We start from the raw sequence: 12,735 nt of genomic DNA, 5'->3' as shown, positions 1-12,735 counted from the left end.
ACACCCTTGGGGCAGCTTGAAGCAGAGCCAGAGAGGTATCACCGCCGAGGTACACATGTGAGAATGTGGCCTTGTAAACATCCTTAAACTGCACTTTTTCTAAATCAACCACATCACAGGATGACGAGTGATATAATGAAGCGCAGAATGACTTGGCATCACAGCTTGTTTGGGCTCTTGACTCTGACTGCCCTCTTACCTGACAAGCACCAGCTGTGTACAGCGCAGAGAGGAAATGCCATCGCCCACAAAGTCCAATCCCTATCACGTAAATCATCACGTAACCATGTGCTTTCACTCAAAACAACGGCGGTCGACCTCTCACGGCGATTAACTCAGTATGTCCTGACGTGCATGTGGTCCAATATTGTTCTCTGAAAGCGTTTGGCCACCGAGACGAAGCGCAGCATCGACTTCAGTATCTCAGGGAAATAAAAGGATTTTTCTTCACAGATGATTTGAGTTTAAGAGATATAAAAAGTCTGTATGCTCTTCAGCTCCTCTGAATCAGAATATATTCTGCTTTCAATTCAGTCTTGAAAGTCTTCTGTCTCAGTTATCGTACAACATGGTAACCAGCGCATTCTGTTCCAGGACAAAACACATATTAATCATTAACTAGCGCATGCAGATTTGTAGCATATTAGCTCTTTATTAGCCCTTATTAAGGCCTTATTCTGCATGAGCATATCCTCCAAATACTAGGCCATTAACTAAGAGTAAGGCTTTCATTAGCGCTTTATAATGACTAATTACGAGTCGATATGCAAGTTTTAGCATGCCAATAGGCAAACGGTTAATGGTAGATATGAGTACTGTAATACAAAGTGTTACCAGCCTGTGTATTTAATGGCTGATATGACAACAAAAGACAAAATCCAAACTGCAGCCATCTTATCTCGCCCATGAAACCACGTTGAAGCATATCTGTGTCACCGTACGATGATGATGAGCTGTTGGGATGAAGACGCATGCGATAAATCAGGATCCTTACCAGTGTGGATGAGGACGTTCCTGTGTTCCCTATCAGGCAAAGTCGGTTTCTTAATCCTCATCAATCACAGAGCGAGTCTAAAATGAAACAAAACAGAATGCGACGCACATCAGGGAGTGTGACAAAACACAGTCTGCTTTTTAGTGATAGGAAAACAAGACTTAGGTGGCATCATTTATCGAGATGTATTAAAGCACCCTGTCGTGCATCTGACAGATTGGAAGCACATAACAAGGACTGACAGAGCCGGAGACAATGTGCGTCTCTAATCCCCGCCAAATATGAAAGATAAAATACTTAAATGACAAATACAAGTTGATTTCTCGTCTTCCTTGTGAGTGTTTTGCGCCACTCTAGTTGCAGCAGCAGCTGTCTTTGAACTCTCCAGGCTCTAATCATGGAGGAACATTTCTTCTCTGCTTCTGGCGCTTCTCTAACTACGATCTCCTAATGGGACGACCACTCGCCGGCTATTAATGCGCCAGCTTACTTTACAGGACTGCATCTTTAACTCACTTACTTCTGTGCTTGAAACTCCCACATCATTTCATTAATATTCCGCTAGACTGCTTCCCAAAACCGTCTGGCTTACATTTTTTTCCACATGTGTACTTGTACAGTAGGCGGAAAGAAGAGCTATCTTCACAGGCTACAGATTGCCCCACATTTAATTACTGTTAACACGCAAGCTAAATACGCCTCCATGATTTATTCATTTTCCCCCATATTTGAGTCAAATTAAATTAGTCATATGAGTTTAATTAACTAAATATGATCTGATATTGTAATTTCACACTTGGATATGGGATACAGAAAAGGGTACTTGAGCACAAAGAAACCCTGGTAAACCAGTGCTCATTAGAGGCTCTTATGTGTAGTCATGTTGGCATTACCAACAGCAGCATTAGCTGAATGACTGCTCCTAATCAAGGTTTACACACTGGGAGGTTACCTTTATTCCTACAGAACTGGGATCACTCTGCTCACACCATTATTCACTGCTCCTATTAGTCATCGAACCGTAGCTAATACGAGTAACTCCCCTCATATTTTCTGGGACCTGCGCTCTGCTTGTTGTTACTGAAGACCACACAACTGCAATTAGGGAAAATGGTCGCTTATTCTTCCAGTTTAAAGGGTCACTTCACCTCCGCCAAAATATATAGATTTTTTTTTACCTCTAGTGTTAGAGAGCCAATTTCCCAGGTTTTAACATATCCGCCCCTGAGATTTCTGCCTCCGTCCCAATGTGATGGGGGTGAAATAAATTATGTTTGTAGCAATTCCAGTTTTTCCTGGACAGTAAATGAAGAGTCTTTGCGTTTAGGAGTGATGGTTGGACAACAGAAGCAATTCGACGACATCACTTTAGGCTCTGGTATATTGTGATGAGCATTTTTCCACAATTTTGGGACATTTTATAGAGTAAACGATCAATCTATGGATTAATAGCTATTGAAAATTCCCTGTGGTTGCAGCCCTAATCACGGGCGATGTACATCCAGAGTAACAAAAACAGTCTTTCTTTTTAAAAGGTGAATTTTTAAAATATCACTTTTGCAGCAAAATTTCACTCACCTCCATTGTTTTGGGCTGGAAATATAAACAAAACCAACAGAAAACATCTGCGTGGCTGGAAGCAGCTAAAGGTGAGTGAATAGGTTTACTGTAATTTTGGCGAACTGTTCCTTTAAGGATGTATCGTACCTGATAAGTAAAACAGCTTACAAACAGACTTTTACTATAATTAAAACATGCTTGAGAGACGTACCGCAGTGTATTCTGGAAACGCAGTATATTTCATATTCAGCCATTTGTAAGCGCTTGTACCGCGGAAGGTCATCCTATTGCGGAGAATCAGTGATGCTCAGATACACACTCACCACAGGACCTGCTGTGGGCTTTCCTATTCAATTGCACCTGGCAATTTCTATGCCAGTGTGTCTTTAGTCGACTGAGCAGTTCTAAAGCACAATGTCTACCGCTGGTGTTATTTTCCACTCATACAAATGCTCCATCATAGCGCTAAATGAGCTGCAGTGAGTGATATAAAAAAGCACACGGTAATTTACTGATCCCTGGTAATGAAACATGAGGCCGGTGTGGCATGTTTTCTCACTCTCGCCGAGAGGAAATATGGCTGCCGAGAGCGACGCCGGCGCTTGCACAACACTGTCACGCCGCCTCACGACACAGGCAGAATTATCAGAGAAAAACAAATGGAGGCATTGATTCACTAGTTGTTTATTTACAGCCCTCTCCGGAGAAGAAATAAATTCCCCTGTTGAGGCTTTGTTTCCCCATCATACGACACGACGGGATGCATGAGAAGAGGGGTGAGCAGGCCACACACAAATGTAAGCACACGTGCACAAACACACACGCAAACGTCTTACATCTGGATTAATCTCCAACGGGCGCCATCACAGATGCCATTAAACGTAGCAGAAGGCGAGAATCATGCAGGAAAGAGGCTGCCATCTGAATAATTTATTCAGAGGCTCATCTTGTCTCACACCAGGGGGATTTCTGCTTTCAATTTACACTGTTCTCCTCCCCGTATTCAAATCAGGGAGCAGATTTGTTGTGATTGGCACACGGAAGGTCAACGTTAGCAAGCTAGCGTTGGCGCTGCCCTCAGCGGGCTGGTATGCTGGTCTATTAGCACACCAGGGTAGAGTGTGTGTACGTGTGTGTGGCAGTCTTTGTTTACCTCAGTGTGCGCTGGGTGACACTGGAGAATAGGCCCGTGGTGCGCAGAGACAGCAGTGTGTGTCTGAGCTTATTAGGCTGCTTTCCAAGGACACAGGAGGCTCTAGACATTACACTGGCTGGGGAAAAAAAACTATTGCTAATCATAGCAGGAAGATGTTAGGACTGCAGACGCAGAGAGAGGAGTGGTGGGGGGGGGTAAGAAGTACAAGAGAGGGAGGAGGGAGAAGAGTCAGTGAAAGGAGGGAGAGCGCAGGATGAAGTCATGGCTCTCATGTCCTCAGTCTGGGTGTCACACTGGGACTGTGAGGAGGACGGAGGACGTTTCAGTGAAGCACAGGTCATCTGTGACAAGATGAGCTGCCATTAGCCAAAAGGCACACAGAGCCACTGACAGGAGGAGGGAGGGGGGAAAAAAAAAAACTCCCTCAGAATGACAAACTGTATTTTCAAGTCTTGTGTTTGAAATTTCCAGCATCGGAGGCGGCACAAAGGATTTGTTTTGTTGTTTCGTGCTGTTGTCGTAGCGTTCCTTGGGGAGCGGATCAGTCTTTTTCACTTTGCACTCCGTGTAGATGCAACAGAGGCAGAGAACATATCCGAGACGTGAAGTCTGTGTTTGTCTAAAGACGCTTGCTCTGTTAGAGAGGAGCTTCTCATTCTCTGAGCTGTAATCCAAACTTACAAAAAAAAAAAAAAAAAAAAAAAAAAAAAAAAAGAAGCGGGTTGCGAGGTTGCTTGGGGGAAACTGTGCTTACTGAGCAAAATGCCCTTGTCATTTCCAGTCGTAAATTGGTATGTGCTAGCTAGCGCTGATGACAGGACTTGGCTGTTTCTGCCGTTACAGGCATGAATGGCCCCGTAGTAGCCGGGCACAGTGCAGCGGTTCAACAAGGCCTCTTTAACCAGCTGAATGACAGGCAAGCAGACGGGCGACGAGCCAACCACAGACATTCAGCTCTGGCTGCTGTAACGATGCCAAGTCAGCCAGACCAGGGAGACCACGTGACCAGGGCAGAGAGAGTGGGAGAGGCGAGTCGAAATCTAAGAGCAGTTAGGTCACAGGCCGCGTCTTTCTTCTCTTCTGTGTATCCCACCTCCTGTGTGCCTCGCAGTTCCCTTATGTTTACTCTTTAAACAGTTTTGTTGTCTTTTTGTTACCGTAGGGAGTCTTTGAATGTGCGGCGTGTTGCCTTGTTAAACTTTAAATGTCAGCGTCCACAGCCCTGAGCGTTGCGTCAGTAGCCCTTTGCACCCTCCCGGCCTTGTGGAAATCTCCATGCAAACCGAGGGGAAACTCTGCACCAGTATGACACAGCATGGAGGAATGCACCAGCGGATGTGGCTCTCTCTCCCTCTCTTTCTCCTTCTCAGTCAACCCCCGTCTCCTCCTCCTCCTCCTCCTCCTCCCCGCTGTGGGCAGGTCCATATGCACCCAGTAATTATCAAGGTTATTTTCTCCAGAGGGCCAAATCCCTGTTTATGGGCATGAGCGTGTGTCACAGGGCCCTGGCTGTCAACCCACAGGACGCTGACTCTGTAGACAAGCCCGAAGAAAAGCTCAGCTTCAGCGACACTGCGGTTTCCAGACCCTGCAGTTGCTTTGCTTTTGCTCCCGTTTAAGAAAAGTAAAAAAAAAAAAAAAAAAAAGGGATTTTGGGTAGCTGTGTCGTGACCTCAAGTGAGACAGCAAAAACGGTGTTTCGTGTGAGCTTCCACCACAGCTCTGGACAAAACCGGGGAGTTATTTCTATAACTTAACGCAGAGTATCTAGCAGCAAAAAATTAGCACTCGGGCGCTGAACCCAAGAAACAGCTTTGATTTAACCCAGCGCTATTTATTTACTGCAGGCATGAGGGCAAAGGGGTTTTATGTTAGTTCTGCTGAACTGTAAAAAAGGAGACAATTTCCCACTTTTATTGGTTCGATTCAGTCCCTGCCCACAGCCAGACACCCTGGAGAATTGTGACCTGGGCTACAGCACACATTTCCTTTTGGCAGTGGCTACACAGGAAGTGAAGACTGTGAAAGGCCAGTGGTTAACAAGCCCTGTAGAAAAAAAAAACAAAAAACAAAACACTAGCCAATCCAACAAGCTAGGTATTATACCAGTTAATTAGAGGCGAACAGGAGGCAACTTTGTCTTCTGAATGGGATTCAGAGCGGGCTTGTTCTCGTGCTACACAAGGCTCGTCAGCAAACAAGAGTCTGGAGCAGCCTGAATTACAAGCTCAAAAGTAAATCTGCATGTAACAAACTGTTAGCCAGGGTCAGCAGTGCACACACACACACACACACACACACACACGCACACACATAGACCGAAATCGGCTGCTCCCTTCACAAAAGCTGCTTCCTCTCCGTTTCATCACGCAGGCCGGGCTTTGTTAGTGTGCGGAAATGCCTCCAGAGGGAATGAAAATACTGGCAAGTCCCTGCAGCTCTTTCTGGAGAGAGACGGGTCCTGCAGCTGCAAGATCACACACACAAACACACGCAACCACACACACGTATGCCAAGCGCCCGTGTATGTTGAGGGCTCAGGTTACGTACGGAGATAACCGTGTTAACCTAAAGAACATAAACACGGGTGTGTGGTTACAGGGCTGTCAGGGCACCGGAGGAGCCGGAGGAAGCGAACACTGATGGTACAGAATCTAAAGTTGGGCTGTTGTTGTCACGGCTGCCACAAAATTATAGGCAACGTCACTGTGAAAGCTCATACCGCTGAAATCAGGGGTTTTCCAGCCTGGGAATTACATTTTGGAGAATTAAGTGCATCTGACTCTTCCTTGATTCATTAAATCATACATGTATTGTTGTCTTGCTGAGAGAGCTGGCGAAGCAGTCAAAGAAAGGTCAAGACAACCTTCAGTGCTTCGCTGCTCATCCGTCCACTTTCTGCACCCACTTATCCCATTCAGGGTTGCACACACTCACACCTCCCATGCAGTGCAGAGAGCCTGGTTCACCCAAGCTGCGTGAAAACCAGAGCAGCCCGAGAAAGCACACCAGGAGAACGTGCAGCCTTCAGGCTGAACAGCCCCATCCGCCTTGCGGGCGCTAACCCTCGACCTTCTCGGTAACCACTGAGCCACTGTGCAGCCGAGTACCTTACTGACGCTCTTAAATGCTTTTAATATTCCATTACCTCACTCGATGGCCATCTCGGTTGGTGAAAAACACGTGTTTGTAATCAGACGACAGAGCTCCCTACAACAGATGATTGCAATCAAACAGGCGATGGCCTCCACTTACGGCAAAAATACACCATATAAGTAAGAAACGGAGAGCCGTGATTTAAAGGAACACAGGATGTTTTTTCAAGAGATTGGTCCATTGTTCGAGCAATGGAAGTGCAGGCACATGAAATCATCCGCATGCTTCATGCTAATCCATTCTCTTTGTTATGCTAAATGATAGCAGCCGTTATGACTAACATTATCCAAAATATGAGGTCAAACAGTGAACTGGATGTACATTGATCTGACTAGCCAGGCTGATTTTTGGAACGACTTCGGGGGAATCAACCACTGCACAAAGTGAATTCCAGCTCTACACCATCTCCCTGCACCACCCACACTCGCATTCAGTTGACCTAGGAAAATTTAAACAGTAAGCTATTTTTATTAAATATTTCATGTAAATTGTACCTCCTACACAAAAGTGACAGACTCGGCCGCCTACCACCATGTCTTTTCATTACAGCTGCTGCAAGTTTTCTGAGATGATACTTCTATCAGACAACAGTGTTTGTGTGCTAAAGGTACATTCTGGTCCTTGGAAACGTGGGCGGTATTGGCGTAGGTTAAAGTGATGCGCAGTATCTACTATGATATAGCATAACGTTGTACTAAAGAGCTTTACAACAGATTCCAGGAGGGCCAAGGAAAGTTTTACACTTGCTCAACAACAAAAACCTGATGGAGCTTCATTTTGGACCATCTATGTCTGTCTCATCTTGTTTGGTATGTGGACTGTATCAAGGCAAAGTGCTTCACAAAGCCTCTCGTTCACCCGACGGGGCTGGAGCTGCCTTCAACAGGGTTCAGTCTGCTTATGAAGTGTAAAATTCAAGCACTTTCAAGGTACCTACACCAAAAATTTCAAGACTCTCGAAGCATTTATCATCACATCTACATTGTAAGTATAAAAAAATGACCTTAATTAGTCTCATAGGTCACCAGCACGCTGAGGTTTTTGAATGGGTGAACTCACTCCAGTGCACATCTTGGATCGAAGCGCCAACCCCACACTTAAACCCAGGCTGCAAGTTGAACCAAAATGTTGCTCTGTATTGAGAAAGTCAGCTGGAATAGATAACTGGGGTAATGATTTTTTATGTTCACCCTCATTTAGACCTTCAAATAGCTGCTTTTGCGAGTTCGGTTGGACTCACTGAACTCTTGAAAGCAGCAGTCCTTGTGACAGCAGATGTGTGGATGTACGGCCATTAAGATGCATGTTGTTACAAAAACAAAACACCCGGATTTGTCTTTAAAGATAAGCATAGGAAACAGTTTTGGGGACATATGGGCATCTGCGGTGTTTATGATCTCATCACTTAACAGACAAGCTGTGCGGCACGCTCATTTCCCAAAAGTGTGTTCCTTTAGCAGCACAAAGGTGGACTTCTGACCAAACGAGGGACTGAAACACTGCCTCACCGGCGAAGCATCAGGGGAAAGCAGATTCAAGACGTACTGACAGAGTGGAGGAGCTTTCAAGACAGCTGCTCGAGTTTCTCTCTGTCACTCTCTCTCACACACACCCATGCGAACGCACACACACACACACACACACACACACACACTCCACTCCCTCTCTCCTTTTTAGCCAGTGACAGCAGGCACCCAGCGATGACATGAGGAGTGTCTCTGGCAGCCAGTAAGGCAGCACTAAACAGACAGAAATATCTGCTCTGACAGACGGACAGACCGTCACCCACTACGACATGCATGCAGCTGTCACTGAGCTTACCGCTCCTCTTCCCAAACCCTCTGGTTTTGATTCTCTCTCCGCTCTGAAACACTGTGTCCCTCATGTTTTTCTTCCTCACAGCTATCATACACTATATTGAAATGCTACATTGTGCTCGGCTCTGCTTGGCTCGTGGCCAGAGAGGAGGAGGAGGTGGAGGGTGGAGGGGAGGAAGGCGGTTCGGCTTACATGAGGCCAACTGTTGCTGCCACCCTCCTCTTGATCAGCGCAGGTCTAACCCTTTGCTCCATTCGTTCGCTTTCGTCCTTTTGTTCTTACTTTTGCACGAGGATCTGTTCTTGCTCTCTCTCCGTCTGTTTAGCTCTCTGTCTCTCAGCTACAGCCGTTCTCAATTAGGAGGGTCAGGGAGCGGAGCGGAGAATAACTCAGGCTCTGGTATCTGGAGCTGGAAGGATCCAAAGATCAGCAGCAACAAGAAACCACGGCTATAACGCGCTGCGCCAGAAACTGGGCTGTGGCCGCCTGTGCGTTTGCATGAGTGTGTGTGCACTTTGCATAAATCTGCTCCATGTCAACAGGTTGTCAGTGACCTCTGACCTCCATATTCAAACAGACGTTAATATGACAGAACTGCTAATGTTGTGATTGGCACGGAGCTGTCCTCTTCCCTGCCGGATCGCATTGCTGTTCAAGTTAAAGGCGTTAAACACAATGGAAAATCACTCACACACTCATGCACAGGCAGGCACACCCACGCAACACATCTTCGCCCCATGCAGAGAGCTACTTTAATTGCTTTGTTTCAATGCTCCCCCCTGAATTGGAGAGGAGCTGGGGGCTGCAGTTTACAAGACACATCTGCAGGTGCTGCATTTCAAACTGAGAATCTCAAGCTGTGAGGAAGAACACATACACCAACACAGGCGCACAGATAGAGGAATATACAGACTGTCTCTTCCTCCCTCACATGCACAGAGTGCAGGTGCAGCGCCGCTCAGTGCTTTCCTCCACAGCCCCCAAAAACGCCGGCACATCCGAGCATCTGAGCGCAGGTGAAATTGAAAATCTCTCAACATCTGCGTCTCTTTGTATAAGAACACTGACTTTAATGTGAGACGAAGCAGAATGTATGACAAGACAAAGCGGAGCCGCAGTATATCGAGCGCAGACGTGTCAAATAGAGAAAGAACGCGCTCATCAACGCGGCTCCTGCGACGCTTCCCAGTAGACATTTCACACTACAAGTCAGACAGAGCCATAAATACCACCAAGTAATGTGGATAAGGGTCATGTAGGTTTTAGATAACCTCTCTATGGCTGGTACACTTTGTGAAAAACTACTCTGCTTTGTTGCCACACAGCCACTGATAGACAATATCCCCCACAGACTCTGCAGAAAATAGCTCATTCAGAACTATTCCCGCCCGTTTAACTCCAAACCTATCGGAGCAGTGTCTCTACAAGAATCAAATCTATTTGTTATAGCTGCGAGTCGAGTAGTTTGGAGGATCTTGGGTAGCGTGCCTCCTAATTCACAGAAAGAAAGAGCAATCAGCTAAGCTTCGGATGGCATCCGACAGATCCAATCGCTCCCTTTTTTCCCCCCCAGCAGCTCTATTGTAATGTTCCCACACACTGGCGAGCGTGCCGCATTGCACACATTTCTGATAATCTATGCAAATAGACCACAGATGGACAAGAATGTATCTAATTGAGAAACATATGTGTGGCACTTTTAAAAATAATAATTCTCACATCTCTCTTTGCTTCTCGTCCTCATCCTGTTTCTGTAATCCTCGGTTCATTCATCAAGAGTTACGTGTGGCTGCGATGCTGGCGTCTTGCCACGCCATTTGTGAAATTATTCAAATGAGGACACCATGTTTCTTTTGTTTACTGCCTTGAATGGCGACACGGAAGCAAGGTTGGAGAATTCATGAATGCCATTTCTCACCCTCGCGCTACAACTGCCACCTCCTTCTCTCTCCCCCTCTCTGTGAACGCACTGGAGGAACGTCCCGGGCATTATGAGAAGCCATTAATGAGTGTGTGGCGTGGCGTGTTGTGATGCGCGACATATTACAGCCATTCATCAGAGCCGGGAGACACTTGACAGGCGGACAGCCAACAGGTTGTGTAATCATATAACACAGCCATGTCAGGCCTGCCATGGCTCCGTGTCCCATTCAGGCCTCTAATGTTATTTTCCTCTGGGTAATTGACGACGCCAGACAGAGAGACCCAGTGATGGATAACATCATGGGCCGACCGGCACACAAAGATGGCGGCCTACCGGAGTGATGTCATTTCAGACTACATCAACTTTTGGAGAGATTTAAAGGAAAATTCCGGTTTAATACAATTTATATATTCAGAATTTTGGCTGATATTTTTACTGGTTATAATAATTTAATGTTCACTTCAGTAAGAGCTGAGGAACATGAAGATGTCACTCAAACAGAAATGATTGCACCCAAAATATTGGTAATAATCCCAATATTGGTTAAAAAAAATAAAAATAGTTGTAATGGGTAAGATGGGTAATATTTTCACCTTTATTTTTTCTTCCCAGCTAAATCTGATTAGCCTCGGGGTTTCTTTACAGCCTGTAAGATCATCTGTCCGCTCCGGTTTCTTTCCCCTTGTGACTTCTTTTTAGCATCTATGAGGGAAAAAAAGCTACAAAAATAAGACCCAAGTTGTATGAAATGGGAGTTTACCTTAACAGAAAGTAAAAAAGCAAGAAAGCGAAGCTAGAAAAACACCTCCTTGTCGCACACCAACTCCATGTATATTACTTAATAGGTTTAATAAGTCATCTAAATCTAATAAAGAAAATCATTATGAGACATGAATCTAAGTTACTGCATTAATTATGTCAAAACATGATACGGTATAAGTGTTGCTCTGATAATTACAGTGCACCAGGAATGCCATCTGACACTGAGGAATGTGCTGCAAATATTCCAACTCCTCTGCACAACACAACTCTGAGCTGCATCAGAGAAGCAGAGGTGGCCCTGAGGCAGTGTTAGACGTTGTTAAGGATAGCAAGTATCCTCACACAACCTGTTCTGCTCTGTCCCTAAGCTGGAAAAGAGAAGACAATGTTCTCTCTCATCCTCCCACTCTCACCACTTTATACCGCTGCTTGTTTGTGAGATGCCTCCTGCAGCAAACAATCCAAAAAAGGCCAGTTTGCTTGCGCGTGTGAAAAAATGGGCCATAAGACGATAACCACAATGAATATCACCGGCGAGGATAAAAATACACATTCCTGTCGTCTGAATATCATCACAGTCTCCTTAAGCTGCAGCACCCTGAGGTGAAACTCCTTGGAGAATAAGAGTCTTGATTAGACTTATATTCTCTCTTATTCTATCTTGGTCTGTGTCTCACACCCTCTCTTTGTCGCAAGCATGAAATCTACACACGCGTTCAACTCCGAGAAAGTTTACTCTGCAGAAGAAGAAGGAGGAAGAGAAGGAGAACCCAAAAGGAGGAGGGTGTGGGACGTATGACGGAGGGAAAGACGCAGACGAGAGTGAAAACGGCGGCTGGGGACGGGATGCTAATTCCCTTGGTGTGAGCTAATCCCTACGGTTTCCGACATCCTTTGCTTTATCTAAGAACACCATGTGGCACACAGGCGCAGACAACATGGCAAAAGAGCCTAAACCAGCCAGAACACACTCAGACTAATTTGAAAAGGCTCTTCACGTGAGGATACGAAGTGTGGCCGCGCTCGAGCTTTCAGACTGTTTCGCAGGAAGATCAGAGACAGATTAGTCTGGAGTCTCCGCTGGTCGAACGCCGGCCTGAACACCAACGCCTGTGCTGCTGCTGTGGACATGTCGATCACACACTGCTGTTTGATGAACACTACCTCCATATGTAGGTAAATAAAACAAACAAATGCAAAAAAATAGGGGAAAAATGCCTCAGTTTACGTGGCCCCAAGGTGTAGCAATGCTACAGCGTAGCTACAGCAGCTAGGTGCGCACGCTAAGCCGTAGCCCGTTAACACAGAACTACAAATTCCACCTTTACTGTGGATACAACACGCTGAAGGAAGCCATCCAACCAA

The 12,735-nt window shown here is 45.8% G+C and overlaps 1 protein-coding gene across 4 annotated transcripts in view; it reads right to left on the bottom strand.

Annotated features, from left to right (window-relative positions):
- Positions 1–12,735, bottom strand: part of zmiz1a (zinc finger, MIZ-type containing 1a) — a 99,691-nt gene that overhangs the window by 61,075 nt on the left and 25,881 nt on the right. For 3 of the 4 annotated variants that reach the window (XM_076743112.1, XM_076743115.1, XM_076743114.1), the window contains exon 3: positions 995–1,071. The exons of the other annotated variant lie outside the window; for it this stretch is intronic. The gene's annotated coding sequence lies outside the window, so the exon portion shown is untranslated. The remainder of the gene's footprint in view (positions 1–994; positions 1,072–12,735) is intronic. 4 annotated transcript variants of the gene reach the window in all.

Source organism: Chaetodon auriga, chromosome 11 (genome assembly GCF_051107435.1).
Source record: "Chaetodon auriga isolate fChaAug3 chromosome 11, fChaAug3.hap1, whole genome shotgun sequence".
NCBI lineage: Eukaryota > Metazoa > Chordata > Actinopteri > Chaetodontiformes > Chaetodontidae > Chaetodon > Chaetodon auriga.
This window is presented reverse-complemented; position numbering and strand designations above follow the sequence as displayed.